The 16185-nt window shown below is 44.6% G+C and overlaps 1 protein-coding gene and 1 long non-coding RNA gene across 7 annotated transcripts in view; one reads left to right on the forward strand and one right to left on the reverse strand.

Annotated features, from left to right (window-relative positions):
• LOC135388691 (cardioacceleratory peptide receptor-like) overlaps window positions 1–16185 on the reverse strand; it is a 404160-nt gene that overhangs the window by 78850 nt on the left and 309125 nt on the right. The window lies entirely within an intron of this gene.
• LOC135387381 (uncharacterized) lies at window positions 1173–5094 on the forward strand. 2 transcript variants are annotated; one of them, XR_010421079.1, is made up of 20 exons: window positions 1173–1927; window positions 1988–2059; window positions 2120–2191; window positions 2252–2323; window positions 2384–2455; window positions 2516–2587; window positions 2648–2719; window positions 2780–2983; window positions 3044–3117; window positions 3178–3249; window positions 3310–3381; window positions 3442–3513; window positions 3574–3645; window positions 3706–4041; window positions 4102–4305; window positions 4366–4437; window positions 4498–4701; window positions 4762–4833; window positions 4894–4965; window positions 5026–5094. It is a non-coding gene; the product is annotated as an uncharacterized LOC135387381 (long non-coding RNA). The 2 variants fall into 2 exon arrangements; XR_010421080.1 differs by lacking the exon at window positions 4762–4833 and having other exon boundaries at window positions 2780–3117.

Below are 16185 nucleotides of genomic sequence, written 5' to 3' on the forward strand. Positions count from 1 at the left end.
AAACACCTCTCGTCAAGATACTGCATTAATCCACCGAATGCGCCTCGATGTGGCCCTTACAGCTCAGTGGCGTTACCGCTTGAGACAACTTGACTCTCCCACCTGCTGCCACTGTGGTGTTCTTGAGGATCTGGAGCATATTCCTCTTCATTGGTCCCATTAGCAACCTTCACGAACCGCACTCTCCGAGTCTCTTCGTCAGCTGGACTCTCGCCCCTTCTCCCTATCGAAATTGCTTGGTCCCTGGCCTGATCCAGCCCAGCAACGCTCTGCGCTCAGAGCTCTTCTGACATTTCTGGACACCATCGGACTTATATCGTTATTGTGAAGGGGCTCGTTATTTTATTCCCCCCATTCCAACCAGCAAAGGGGTAGAATATAATAGCTAAAATAAAGTTGTTGTTGTTGTTAATTATTACATAGTTCTCTCTCGAATTGAAACGTCGCACTGCGAAACATGCCGCCGCTGTACTGGAAAAACTGGGACATATTCACTTGAAGAGCGTCGGAGATGCAGACAGACACACGTTCTATCTGACTTCACACTCTAGTTCTGGAACGCTTTGACATCAAAAGATATATACGAACGAACCACCAGCGGCATCGTTAATTATTACATAGTTTCCCTCGCGAAGTGAAACGTCGCACTGCGAAACATGCCGCCGTTGTACTGGGAAAACTGGGACATATTCACTTGAAAAGCGTCGGAGATGCAGACAGACACACGTTCTATCTAATTTCACACTCTAGTTCTGGAACGCTTTGACATTAAAAGATATATACGAACGAACCACGGCGGCATAGTAAATTATTACATAGTTCTCTCGCGAAGTGAAACATCGCACTGCGAAACATGCCGCCGTTGTACTAGAAAACTGGGACATATTCACTTGAAAAGCGTAGGAGATGCATGTTGATATCAAGTCCGCTGGAGTCTTTCGAATGAACTCGGTACATAAAAAGTACATTGTAAAAATACTGTGATTTCTACGGGCGTTTAATAGTATCTGACGACGGCGTGTTACCGTAAACACAAATACTGCGAAAACTACGTAAAACGGTAGCGCCATCATCATGCGCCGGCCAAAAACTTGTATGCGGAGGCAAGGCCAAGCCAAGTACGGGACATTGCCGTCATTCTATAGTCATTCACAACCGCCGGAAGCGGAACATCGTGCACGGACGATCGTTTATGAAGAAGGACGAAGTGGTTGTTGTAAATCTCGTTAATGCACGTAGTCAGTTAAGCACATTTCTGTTCGCACATCCTGTTCTTTGCGATTTGAGCGTGGTGCACCATATGCCTGGTTTTTGTTCAACTTATGGGACACCAGTAAATCGTGGCTCGCGTTTGCTGTGAAGCGTCTACCTAGTTCAGATCTCCGTATGTCATGCGTCCTGGCTCGTAGGGTCATCAAGGCGCTCTTATTGTAATGTATCGTTGCCCTTGTGTTTTTAACACTCTTATGGGCTACGTTGACCACTGTAGACATGTACATGAAGCGAGCAGAATACCGTGCTGTCATGCATTATGTGTGTACACGGCGGCGAACTATGCAACACTCAGATGTCACATTTTGGGACGTTACAAGAACACACCAGGACGGTCGCCTCGAATCGATTTGCTCTCCGAAACCACGAAAGAATGTCACGTCAATTCGTGCTCCTGTCTTGTCAACACAAATATAGAGGTACTGTCACATATGAAGCAGCACATACGAGAGGGACATGATCAGATATCCTTATGAACACTGCCAGAAGAAGTTCCGTGCCGTCTCCGCGTTTTGCGTACACCTTCTTATGTTCTTCCTTTGAAACAATAAAACGGTGAGTATAATTTCCTTTCTCATTGCAGGGTTTTGATGCCAGAGCTGACTGATGGGTGCACATGGTTCCTTGGTATGTTCTTCCTTTGGAAAAATAAACGGTGAGTATAACTGCATGTCAATTGCCCTGCTCCCTGTAAAAGTTTCCTTTCTCTTTGCAGTATTTTGATGCCAGAGCTGACTGATGGGTGCACATGGTTCCTTCGTATGTTCTTCCTTTGAAAAAATAAACGGTGAGTATAACTGCATGTCAATTGCCCTGCTCCCTGTAAGAGTTTCCTTTCTCTTTGCAGTATTTTGATGCCAGAGCTGACTGATGGGTGCACATGGTTCCTTCGTATGTTCTTCCTTTGAAAAAATAAACGGTGAGTATAACTGCATGTCAATTGCCCTGCTCCCTGTAAGAGTTTCCTTTCTCTTTGCAGTATTTTGATGCCAGAGCTGACTGATGGGTGCACATGGTTCTCTCGTATGTTCTTCCTTTGAAAAAATAAACGGTGAGTATAACTGCATGTCAATTGCCCTGCTCCCTGTAAGAGTTTCCTTTCTCTTTGCAGTATTTTGATGCCAGAGCTGACTGATGGGTGCACATGGTTCCTTGGTATGTTCTTCCTTTGGAAAAATAAACGGTGAGTATAACTGCATGTCAATTGCCCTGCTCCCTGTAAGAGTTTCCTTTCTCTTTGCAGTATTTTGATGCCAGAGCTGACTGATGGGTGCACATGGTTCCTTCGTATGTTCTTCCTTTGAAAAAATAAACGGTGAGTATAACTGCATGTCAATTGCCCTGCTCCCTGTAAGAGTTTCCTTTCTCTTTGCAGTATTTTGATGTCAGAGCTGACTGATGGGTGCACATGGTTCCTTCGTATGTTCTTCCTTTGAAAAAATAAACGGTGAGTATAACTGCATGTCAATTGCCCTGCTCCCTGTAAGAGTTTCCTTTCTCTTTGCAGTATTTTGATGCCAGAGCTGACTGATGGGTGCACATAGTTCCTTCGTATGTTCTTCCTTTGAAAAAATAAACGGTGAGTATAACTGCATGTCAATTGCCCTGCTCCCTGTAAGAGTTTCCTTTCTCTTTGCAGTATTTTGATGCCAGAGCTGACTGATGGGTGCACATGGTTTTCTCGTATGTTCTTCCTTTGAAAAAATAAACGGTGAGTATAACTGCATGTCAATTGCCCTGCTCCCTGTAAGAGTTTCCTTTCTCTTTGCAGTATTTTGATGCCAGAGCTGACTGATGGGTGCACATGGTTCCTTCGTATGTTCTTCCTTTGAAAAAAAAACAACGGTGAGTATAACTGCATGTCAATTGCCCTGCTCCCTGTAAGAGTTTCCTTTCTCTTTGCAGTATTTTGATGCCAGAGCTGACTGATGGGTGCACATGGTTCTCTCGTATGTTCTTCCTTTGAAAAAATAAACGGTGAGTATAACTGCATGTCAATTGCCCTGCTCCCTGTAAGAGTTTCCTTTCTCTTTGCAGTATTTTGATGCCAGAGCTGACTGATGGGTGCACATGGTTCCTTGGTATGTTCTTCCTTTGGAAAAATAAACGGTGAGTATAACTGCATGTCAATTGCCCTGCTCCCTGTAAGAGTTTCCTTTCTCTTTGCAGTATTTTGATGCCAGAGCTGACTGATGGGTGCACATGGTTCCTTCGTATGTTCTTCCTTTGAAAAAATAAACGGTGAGTATAACTGCATGTCAATTGCCCTGCTCCCTGTAAGAGTTTCCTTTCTCTTTGCAGTATTTTGATGTCAGAGCTGACTGATGGGTGCACATGGTTCCTTCGTATGTTCTTCCTTTGAAAAAATAAACGGTGAGTATAACTGCATGTCAATTGCCCTGCTCCCTGTAAGAGTTTCCTTTCTCTTTGCAGTATTTTGATGCCAGAGCTGACTGATGGGTGCACATGGTTCCTTCGTATGTTCTTCCTTTGAAAAAATAAACGGTGAGTATAACTGCATGTCAATTGCCCTGCTCCCTGTAAGAGTTTCCTTTCTCTTTGCAGTATTTTGATGCCAGAGCTGACTGATGGGTGCACATGGTTCCTTCGTATGTTCTTCCTTTGAAAAAATAAACGGTGAGTATAACTGCATGTCAATTGCCCTGCTCCCTGTAAGAGTTTCCTTTCTCTTTGCAGTATTTTGATGCCAGAGCTGACTGATGGGTGCACATGGTTCCTTCGTATGTCCTTCCTTTGAAAAAATAAACGGTGAGTATAACTGCATGTCAATTGCCCTGCTCCCTGTAAGAGTTTCCTTTCTCTTTGCAGTATTTTGATGCCAGAGCTGACTGATGGGTGCACATGGTTCCTTCGTATTTTCTTCCTTTGAAAAAATAAACGGTGAGTATAACTGCATGTCAATTGCCCTGCTCCCTGTAAGAGTTTCCTTTCTCTTTGCAGTATTTTGATGCCAGAGCTGACTGATGGGTGCACATGGTTCCTTCGTATGTTCTTCCTTTGAAAAAATAAACGGTGAGTATAACTGCATGTCAATTGCCCTGCTCCCTGTAAGAGTTTCCTTTCTCTTTGCAGTATTTTGATGTCAGAGCTGACTGATGGGTGCACATGGTTCCTTCGTATGTTCTTCCTTTGAAAAAATAAACGGTGAGTATAACTGCATGTCAATTGCCCTGCTCCCTGTAAGAGTTTCCTTTCTCTATGCAGTATTTTGATGCCAGAGCTGACTGATGGGTGCACATGGTTCCTTCGTATGTTCTTCCTTTGAAAAAATAAACGGTGAGTATAACTGCATGTCAATTGCCCTGCTCCCTGTAAGAGTTTCCTTTCTCTTTGCAGTATTTTGATGCCAGAGCTGACTGATGGGTGCACATGGTTCCTTCGTATGTTCTTCCTTTGAAAAAATAAACGGTGAGTATAACTGCATGTCAATTGCCCTGCTCCCTGTAAGAGTTTCCTTTCTCTTTGCAGTATTTTGATGCCAAAGCTGACTGATGGGTGCACATGGTTCCTTCGTATGTCCTTCCTTTGAAAAAATAAACGGTGAGTATAACTGCATGTCAATTGCCCTGCTCCCTGTAAGAGTTTCCTTTCTCTTTGCAGTATTTTGATGCCAGAGCTGACTGATGGGTGCACATGGTTCCTTCGTATTTTCTTCCTTTGAAAAAATAAACGGTGAGTATAATTGCATGTCAATTACTCGGCTCCCTGTAACAGTTCCCTTTCTCTTTGCAGGGTTTTGATGCCAGAGGTGACTGGCGCATTTTCATCACTATGTACATAGAAAATAAATCCCAATGTGACAAACATCACAATCTGTTGCGCATGGTCATTGCTTAAACTGCTCTCATTGCTACGAATATATGTAGAAAGCAAAAAAGAAAGAAAGAGGGGCTCCAGGGACGGGCACAGCACGATAAGGGTACACGGCATATGCCTGTTAAAATTACTGGCCAATGCACTATTTTTTCACGGGCACAACTTACGGGGCCACCGTAGAAAAGACGGCCAATGTTTGGCAGCCAACTTTCCATGCATTTGCCCGTTTTTTTTTACGGTGAAATTTTTTACAGTGATAGTTAAATTGGTCTCTCCACATTTTGCATGCAAGTTAACATTATTGAATTAAGAGTTGTCTCCTCGACTTTATATTCTGTGACCTAAATTTTTCGAACAATTATTAACTTTTCATCGCATAGTCTTCCACAGGCAGTCGCAGTGTTCTTGACAAATAATACGTTAGGTTAGGTTAGGTTAGGTTAGGTTGAAACATATGGAGAGGGCTCCTAACGATCGAGATGCGGCTACTTCAAATTACTTACACATGACAGAAAATAAGCATGTAAACTTGTATGTGTGTCTGTAAGAAGTGGAACCTGTGAAGTTATTAAATGACATTATTATAATTATTATTCGTCCAGCGCGGCCCCTACCGCGAATACATAAATAATAATTATAATAACATTGGTAGTTTACAGATAAGGTGAGTCAACCAGTTACTGTGGCGACATGATGCAGAGGTACAACCAGATGGAGCTCTTTGACGTGGACGCATGTTTATTTTCTCTATAATGGTACCGGTAGTGAACGTAGAGGCCAGTAGGCCAGAACGCTATACCGATCAAGCTACTGAGGTTGATGGCGACAAAAGTCGTACATACGCTGCCCATCATAATGTCATACGAACGCTATACAGCTAAGTTCGTCGCCTCTTGCAGTCGGAATTGGAATTGGAAATGACAGAAAAATATGGAGATGTTAGTCCCGACACAGTCAGGACTGGCTACTCCAAAACGCGTTTGTGGGTGGAAAAACAGAGCAAGAAAAAAGAGAAGAAGAGCAAACGAACGAAGGAACAGACAAACAGACAGACAGACAGACAGGAAAGAGGTAGAGCGGGTAAAGCAGAAGAAAGCAGAAGTACAGTACAGTGCAGTACAGTACAGTATCTGTTACTTCAGTGCCATCCACCTGGTGATAGATGTTATAAAGAAAAAAAATGGGGACGTGAGTTTCTACGAAGTCGATCAATTTCATGCTGCGGATACGCATAGAATGCCTAGGCATACAACAATGTGAGCTGGCTAAATCTTACAAGAAATGCTTTCTCACGAAAATGACATACATTTCGAAAAAATTGAGGTATTTTTGTAACAGTCCTTGATCAGGCTGTGTTGCAGCAAGTAAGTCTTCTCCTTTAACGTGATTGTTGGAACGCAGCATGAATCGTGAATTCTAAAGGGTGGCTCACACTATGGTGCGTTTCATTGCGTGCAGACACATGCGTGTGTATACGTACGACATAAGGAATCCGCTGAACTGTTCACATACATGCGAAACGTTTCACGAAGCGTTATGGCGGAAAGTTTGAAGTCCACGTTTGAGTTCGGCGTGACGCAAACTGGAAACCTCAAACTTGTTGTAATTAAAGTGTTAAAGTGTAATTAATCCTGCATCTTTCTTTCTTGCAACCTCCACGCACTCCATGTTTGCTGCGGCCATGTCCAAATTCATATCACCACGGTCCAAGGACCGCGATATCACACAGAGGAGGAGAAGCGCTTCTGCACGCAAGTGTGGTGGTGATGGTGAAAAGGCTTGCCGTTGTCGGCCTCACAGATGCTGGCAACGTCACGACGGCACGCAAGTGTACACTCTTAAAAATGAACGTCACCATATAGCACGGTACTATAGCCAACCATCGTTCCGAGGGGCATCTTTCTCGCCCCTCACCCTTTTTCTTTTTTTCTTTTGAAAACGGGAGGCTTACGCCTCTTTGTGAAACCTATGCAGAAATGTTTATTGTCACAAGAATGCGTACGCCACGCGCTTTCCACAAATAAAGAGTGATAGAGGTATCACTCTGTTCAATGCTTGGCCCTCTGCGTGCTATGTGGTGAAACTCATTTTCAAGAGTGTAGAAGGCGGCGATTGGTTCCCGGCTGTGGCTCGGTGCGGGCGTCGGAAAACGTTCAGCTCGGGCGAACTCCTTCCATTCTGCTGCGGAATGTCTCGCGCGCGTCTGCTGTCACGGTACCTAACGTTCGCACACGTCCGCGCGCAATGAAACGCAGTCGAGTGAGCCATGCTTAATCGTAACGTACGCATTCGTCTTGCGTACGCAAAAAATAGCGTGTCCACACTGCGTGTGCAGTAAACGCAAAACCCCGTTCGGCGCGTGCGGAGTTCGCACGCAAAAGCGATAGCGTATACAGGACTGAAGCTCTCTCAAATATCTAGTAAAAAATTCCGGAACGTTATTGTCCTGGATAACGACATATAGTAAAAAATCAGTCTATCATTCTGTATCTATATTGTGCGCACTGGTCACTCAATCCAGTAATAGTCGGGACTTGCTGTACCGCAAAGACCCTCGATGGGAAAACTTCTGTAACAAAGTCCAAACCCCATTAGCGAAAGTTGGTGAGAAGGAGCTTTCGGCACTCTCATTTCCGCTTTTGGCTTCGTTCGAGTTCCGGGTCGGGGCCTCCGTGAGATAACTGAGGAGTAATATGGCGCTCTTGGACAGGCGCTTTCACCACACGCCAAGGTCTGCAGCCGGCGATAACATGCCCGAGTACTGATCACTTTGGAGTACGTGCTACACGTATAAAAGTAGCCAGCTTTCGATGCGCTATCGTCCGAACTCTAACGTAAATTAATTACGTTCTGGAGTCTCATTCGCTCACGATATCTACGTCTAGAATCTCGGATTTCGCTGCAGCAAATACACAACGATGCGTGTTGGTTCTTTCGAAAATGAGCTTCGAAGACATTAAGAAAAATACACGAATGAAGTTAAAGATGTGAAGTGTGATATAAAATCAATCAGAACTTCTAAGATCTGCAACTGATTATCCAAGGTGTGCTTTACCGGGCACGTTATCTTATTCAAACATCTGTACTATTACGAACTTCCAACTGAACAAAATATATCTCCTATGCACGACGACATTCACATCATCATGCCGTTGTACGCTGACAACAGTGTTAACAGTAACATATTACTATCAGTAATTGCGTAACACAGATAACAGTGTAGAGGGACACGTATTACAAGTAGTAGAGTAAGTAACACAGACAACGGTATTACGAGTACTAGAGTAACGAGGATAACAGTATTATCAGTAATAAAGCCAGGGTTGCGCGATCAGCGATTTTAATCGCGATTAAAATCAAATCTTGATTGCAATCACTTCCTCCTTTTTTTCATGCTCTGCTTGAAAATAATACCCGTTGCAAAATTAAAATGGAGATGAAGGCGTGGCGCAGTGTCACATGCAGTTTATATTAACAACCAATCACTTCAAGAACATTCGTCCTGAGATTTATTGCTACTATGGCACAGGTTATTCTAGCCAGGACAGAGAAACACACCGTGTACTACACCCCTTGCACTTGCACTGTACAAATACGCGTAAGTAGCATGTTGTCGGACCCGGCCGAGGACGGAGGCAACTTGGTGGGAAGGTACAAGTTGCTCAGACACGCCGTCTTCCGCGAGGGACGTTGAATGTGGTGTGCTGTGTGTCGAGATTTCGGCGCATGTTAAGGAACCCTCAGGTGGGCAAAATTAATTCACAGACCCGGACCATTGTGGCGTCACTCATGATCACAGTTATCGCGCGACAGTAAAGCCCCGAATTATTGTTATTATAACAATTATTATGATGATGTTGTCGGACACGTAAGAACTCGCGCAAACCCAAAATCACCGCCGCTCGTTCATGCATTTTATGAGAAAGACTAGTTTCGCGACCTTCTCAGTTCCTAGTCGGTTCCGCAACTTTGATTGGACCAAACCAAGCGGCGAAAGTGCCTTTTCGGTTCACACAGAAGACTCGACAGCGTTCGGGATCTTCAACACGGCACCTAACTCGTCTAGTTGCGAGAACGATCCAGCAGATTTATACCAGATAAGTGCAGTACTGTCTCAAAAGAATTCATCGCAAAACATGTAACTTTTGAAGGATTAGCGCAGCCGAGCTGCCAAGGAACGGGAAGTAAGAACGGACCCCCCCAAGCACGCCATTCTTATATTTCTCCTGGCCGCTGTCTTTGCGCTGCCCTAGTCTCACCTTATTTTCCTATCAGATGATCTTTCATCGTGCTGCCTGAGTAGTTATTCATGGATTGTCATCGTACTTCAATGTTATGAGAAAGGGGGTCAAATACGTGAAGCTAATTTAAATTTAATAATCGATTTAAATCAAATAAATAAGATTCTTTGATTTTTTAATCGTGATTTTTTTTTCGCAACCCTGAATAAAACAATAGTGCCACCGGCACCGGTAATCATTGTCATTCCCACAAGGAATTTGCAATGGGAGGTGAGAAGAAAAGTCGCTGAGGCGACCTGGCGAGTTCAGAGCTTCCAAATACAACTGGCAAGGCTGTACGCCGAAATAAATATTTTAAAATAAAACATTTAAAAATCTACGCTTAAAATTCCAGCCTTCAAAATCCATTTTCTGAAATAAACCGCCTAAAAATACACGCCATCAAAATAAACGCTGTCAAAATAAAGCACAGTTAGGCTTAGCAATGTAATGTTCCGTATGTTTATGGGCGACACGATGTTTTTTTTCGGCGGAACATGCTATAATGATGTTTCTTACTAATGTGTACTGTTATGAAGTACATCTCTTCAAATAACGACTTCGGATTTCTAAATATCCAGTGTAAAATCATGAGTACAGCTTGGGACAAAAGTTTACGGAACACGCGAGCCACGTACTTTTTCTTCGGTGCGACACCCTAGCGGCTGCCGGAATCGGGTGAGTCCACTGCTTCGAAGGGGTGGACGGATGCGCTGTTAGCGACACACAGTGGTGGTTGCAGGTTCCAGTGTCGCTTATGTGTGCCTGGGAAGTACAAGTTACCGCTGTGTGTCGCTAACAGCGCACCCTTCCACCCCTCGAAACAGTGAACTCACTCGCTTCCGGCAGCCGCTAGGGTGTCGCACCGGAGAAAGAGTACGTCGCTCACGTGTTCCGTAAACTTTTGTCCCAACCTGTACGATGCGCGTATGTCCACGCACCGTCTAGTATAGGGTTTCTAGTCCAGATTTCACAATGAAATTGACAAGAGCATTGAAGCCCGCGTCCCTGTGCTTAGCGTCCCATACGCCTAAGACTTTATCTATGCTGAAGTCCCTGCTGTCGGATGGCCAAGGGTCTGCATCAAGATGCCTCTTTGTGCAGCATGTTTTGGACAATGCATGATGATATGTTCAGTGTTTTCCACAGTGTTACTGTGATCCTTTATGTCAACGGCGCGCTCGGTCCTGCGTAGTCGCGGTCGAGACGCTCACCCCGGTGAACTTTTGCGGTGCGCTCGCACCTTCTGTGGTGCGATCGTACCGTTTCCTTTTTTGGGGGTAGCAGAATTCGCTTGCGCGAATTCAACCTCCCCTTGTTATTTTACCAACCACCAACCAACCAACCAACGATGCGCGTATGAATACAGGACACACACACTTGACCCTTGAACCAGCTGAGAGCAGAGATGTGAATGAGGATAACAGACTTGAGGGGGTGGAGGAAGGTGGCTATGGCGGTGTTGTGGACGGATTGCGCGGCGAAGGTCATTCACACTGGATGTTGTTATGCCAGAGAGAGAGAGAGAGAGAGATAAAGCCGACCAGGACACACGACCAATTAAATTCGCCAGCAGCCCAATCAACCTATTTCCGGTGTAGAGAAATCCTGGTTCACAGTCCTTGCCCCGGCTAGTCTCAAGCGCAATCAGCGCACTATCTTCCGCGGCGGACGTAGAGCCGTCGGCTGTCCACCAAGCACCAATCAGGGACGGTGGATTTTAAAAGTTTTATTTCGAAGCGTTTTTCTTCAAAGTTCATTTTTCGGAGTTTATTTCGACAGCGTGGATTTTCTCATGATTTATATTGAAGAGTTTATTTTGAAAGTCTGATCGTTAAGAGATTTATTTTCGAACGTTTTATTTTTACATGATTTATTTCGGCGTCATCCCACTGGCAACGGTGGCTATCTATACAGTAATTAAGTCATGCACAACGACTCAATGCAGGGACTACAGTTGTCTTGCGTGACACGGACTTGGGATCCAAAGAACAACTGCTGGATATGCCTGGCCGTACATGACACATTCTCTGGTGACCACAAACTGTTCGACATCTTGCTAGGGGTGCTAAAACTTTATATGTTTCTGTGTTCGTAGTAAAACGTTTTTTCTTTCAGACAACACATAGACAAAACATTTGTTAATGATTTTCAAAATACTGTTTGATAGCAGCAGAGTAAGTTGTACTAATACAAGTTGTGAATTTCTAACAAACTATGTGCTCAAATAGTCGCGCGGTAGTATAACTGTATGGTAGGTGGTTCAGGACAAAGAAAAAAAAAGCTTACTTTATGGCCTAAATGAGTCTTCCAAGTTCGATTTAGATGTAGTACCCCATGCTAGGAAGCAGTAATTGACTTCCGAATAAATTAACGCCTAGTGCAGTAACAAAACGACACCATTCTTTGTCGTTTACTATCCGTATGCCATTGATATACACGACACAGTGTCACCAATAATACGGAAAGTACACATGAGAGCAACAAACAAGAAAAAGTATTATTCAGTTTTTTTTAGTTTTTTAGTTTTTCCGTATTATTTTTAGTCCGTCCAACTCCAACTCCAAGAAACAGTGACGCTTTAAAAGGGGTTTACGTTATACAACGTATTCCGCACTTCCAATGATCGTAAGGGAATGTAAATGTCCTTTTACCATGCCCGACACAGGACGGAAATGATGTAAAGGAGGAAAAGGGCTGCTCATTTTTAATGTGTCCTGTTCTATGATTCAGTGGTACTTCTGTTCCCCCGTACACGGGCGTGCCATTGCGCGATGCAAAACGATAAACAAGGCGCGAATAAACACGTAGTATGCTCGGACAAACGATATCTGATATGCGGGTAATTGACTACTACACCATAGACAATTGAAACCTGAGAAGAAGGAAGGGGACGTGCACGTCTAACGAGCCTTTGCATCTTGCATTAATCCTTTACTGCACTCTCCGCGACACTATCCGAGAACGAAGAAGGGCTATAAATATCCTACGTAGCAATAAATAGCCAAGGAGCTAAGCAACAGAATGAGGGCTGAATAGGAGACGAACAAGTAGAACGTGACGCAATAAACACATCTCCTCATTGGGCAGTTTTAGGGTAGGTTACCCAAGCGCTTCGGGGCCCCCAAAGAAATAAGTGGTCGCCACCCCGCATGCCCAGAACCTAAACAGTGTTCTGTGCAATGCGCAGTGACGGCACCTTATCTAACTATTTGGCCGTCTACAGTGTTATCGCAGCATACAACTCTGCCGAAACAAAGTGTCACAACATCATATCCAGTGGATACCAGGGCACTGCGGCATCAGTGGAAATGAGAAGGCAGACCAGGCTGCTCGAATTGCTCCCCAATAAAAACCTATACTCATAAAATCTACTTCACGCAATCGGATGCGAAGTACTTGCTGGTCCCCTTAGGTAATCGCCTCTCTAAAACCATGTGGACAGGCGACGTCATGAATCACTCGTTCCTCGCTCGAATCGACCCCAACTGCTCCTACTGCCTCCCATCGAAGATGCCAAAGGCCGTTATAGTCCGTCATCCATCGACTGCGACTCAACGGCCTGTTAGCAATAGCATTCCTTCATAAGATAGGTGTCGTTGGATCGCCGAACTCTTCAACATGCGGAACTGCGGAGAACACGGAGCACGTGCTGGTCACCTGCCGACGCTTCGACTCTAGTCGGCGAACACTGAAGAACGCTCTCACGAAACTTGACAACCGACCATTTAGTGCTGAGAAGGTACTGGGGAGCTGGCCGAGGCAGCACCAGCAACCTCGCTGTGTGCACTGACGCCCTACCTCAAGGACATACGTGCTGATATAATCTTTTAATTCATTCAGTGCTTCCACACGTCAAGCGTCCTGGAACAGCTGGTCGCAACAGTGCCGACCTACGTTTCGATTTTTTTTCTTTCTATTTCTATTCTATTGTATTCTAACTATTTGGGAATATGGCATGAGCTTGTTCGTGTCAATGCATCTTGTACGAATATGGAGCCACCGGTACATAGACGGAACATGGTTAGGACAGTAGTCTGTGTCCGTCCGCAACAACAACAACTTTATTGTGAGAGGATGAATGGGGAGTTTCATCGTCAGGGTCGATGCTCTACCCCATTGCTGGTGGTGATGCGGGGAATGAAATAATGAGCCCCTTCACAATAAGGATCGAAGTCCTATGATATCCAGAAAGGTCAAGAGAGCTTTGAGGGCAGAGCGTTTGTGGTGTGCCCGCCCGTGCTGTCTCTGTGCTCCTGATTCGTAAAAGACTGCCCATTTCTCTGAGCGCCAAAGCGCTGTAAAGGGTTATAAAACTGCCTTTAAAAAACGGAATCAACGTAACCGAAGCCTAACGAACATAGGTTACAACACCCGATTATCCACAGGTACATTGTACTGCGTGTGTCCGTCTACCGGAAGTTGCGGGACATTAATGAAGAGTAACCATAACAGTTGAAGCTGAACAGCCCCCGGTGAATCAGATGGCAACATGTTCGCCTACTGATCCAAAGGTTGCGGGTTCGAGCCCGGCCGGAAACACTAGTGACTTGGTGCCACGTGACATGTTGTTTAGACGGTACCGTGTTATCGCATCTCAGCGAACGTTACATCTGCCTCAATTTGCGTCGGTCATGACCATAGTAACGATCGCGACGTAAAGGTGAAAGTTACTGTGTTTGGCCACGGCACATAAGGTCTTTCTTTTATGGCGATATCGGATAATCCCCGAATTGTAGTACGAATAAGCAGGGTTGCGGTGTTACCACTACGAAGTTGGAATGATTCCGGAATCATTCCAGATTTAGCAGAACCCTGAGTGAAATTGGAATGGAATGGCGGAAACTGTTCTAAGAATGGAATAGGAATGAAATTCGGCATTTTTTCGCGGGAATGGTATTGGAATGGAATGGTCTCGGTGCTCAGGTGGTAGTTTCGGTTTCAACCCGCTGGTGTCTGCCCTCGTGCCCTTTGCACACACGCACTGCTCCTGCACATGGTCAAGAGCTTGTCTTTATGCTTCTTCCATGTTGGGTAATGTCAGTCTCCTCTACACTCCTAGAAATGAGGGGGGGGGGGGGGGTGATGGCAGGATAGGCTCGCCGTTGTTGGCCACACAGAAGTGGGCGTCGTCACGACTATAGCAAAAAAAAAAAAAAAAAAAGAAAGAAAACGCATAGCAAAACAAAACACAAAAAAAGGACGGACGGATGGAGGATAGAGGAGGTTGAAGGATGGGGATGCGGTGAGGTGCACGAGTTCATCGGGGAGAGTAAAGTATTAGATGGGTCGATCAGCAAGGCCTGTCTTCAGCAGGAAGAGAATGAGGTTTCTTGCTTTGGCGGAACGCTCGGCAGAAGAACCAGCGGGGTAGAGGATGTCTGCTAGCGAACCCGAGGTGGAGCGAGGGAGATGTGTTTCGCGCGCAGAATGGTATGCTGGGTAGTCTCGCAGGATGTGTTCGAATGAAATTCACCGGATAGCACGCTCCAAGCAAACCATCATCCCGAATGATATAGTTATCTGCCCTGATTTGTTGAAAACGGGAGGCGTACGCCTTTTTTGTGACACTTATGCTGTTCAGAATTGTTACAAAAAAAAAAGGCGTACGCCAACCGTTTTCAACAAAACAGGGCAGATAACGATATCATTCGAGATGATGGTTGGCTAGGAGCGTGCTATGCAGTGAAGTTCATTTTTAAGAGTGCACACTCTTAGAAATAAATTTCACCGCATAGCACGGTCCTCCGAGCACTTGGAACTTTTGCCACCATTTAGGAAGGCTTTGGACCATTTTTAATTGAGGGAAATTTATTTTTCAATTGAACTTTGAAAATTGCTAAGCAAACCTCACTTTTTTTTTCAAAAGAAATATGAAGTGCTCCACGGACAACCACAGACCCAACAAAAACTATGCACAGTATCGCAACAGAAATAGTAGAAAAAAAACTAGTAAAAACTCTGTTTTACCCCCACCTGCTTCATTGTTGCAAAGAAGAGCGCTCGGAAGGTGCAGGGAGAGGAGAAAGTGTTCCCGCCACTTGTTTTACCTTTCTTTCCTCTACTTTGACCTTGATGCTGGCGACAACCGTCTTATCACAAAGAAAACAAAACGACCGTCTTATCACAAAGAAGACAAAACAAATGAACAAATTTGAAATGGCAAACAATTGTTTGAATTTTGAACAGCAAACAAAGGTTTGAATGGCAAACAAATTTGAAATGGCAAACAATTGTTTGCCATTTCAAATTTGTTTGCCATTCAAACCTTTGTTTGCTGTTCAAAATTGTTTGCCATTTCAAACCTATTTAAATAGGTTTTGTTGGGTCTGCGGTTATCAGCGGAGGACTTCATATTTCTGTAAAAAAAAAAGTAAGGTTCGCTTGGCAATTTTCAAAGTTCGATTGAAAAAATAAGTTTCACTCAACTAAAAATGTCCAAAGCCTTCCTAAATGGCAGCAAAAGTTTCCTGAAGGTAATCGCCGAAACTTCCACAATCCTCCAGCGAGTACATCGGCAGTGACAATTTTTTATCACTTTAGGTGAAACACCCTGTATTTATAAAGGAAAGGACGGAGAGATCAAAAGTTGCGTCCCTCAGCTTTCGAGCGATGGACTGGAAAGGCTACTATAGATGCGTACGCTCTCAATTCTTGCTTTCGATATCCTCATGATTTGATAGCATGTGTTCTCGCCACCACTCCGATAAGGCGTTCCTGTTGTCAACCAGGCTACTACGTCGCACTGTAAAAGTGCATGACACTTACGGAGAACGACTCGTCTTGCCGAGCTCTC

This window comes from Ornithodoros turicata, chromosome 3, assembly GCF_037126465.1.
Source record: "Ornithodoros turicata isolate Travis chromosome 3, ASM3712646v1, whole genome shotgun sequence".
NCBI lineage: Eukaryota > Metazoa > Arthropoda > Arachnida > Ixodida > Argasidae > Ornithodoros > Ornithodoros turicata.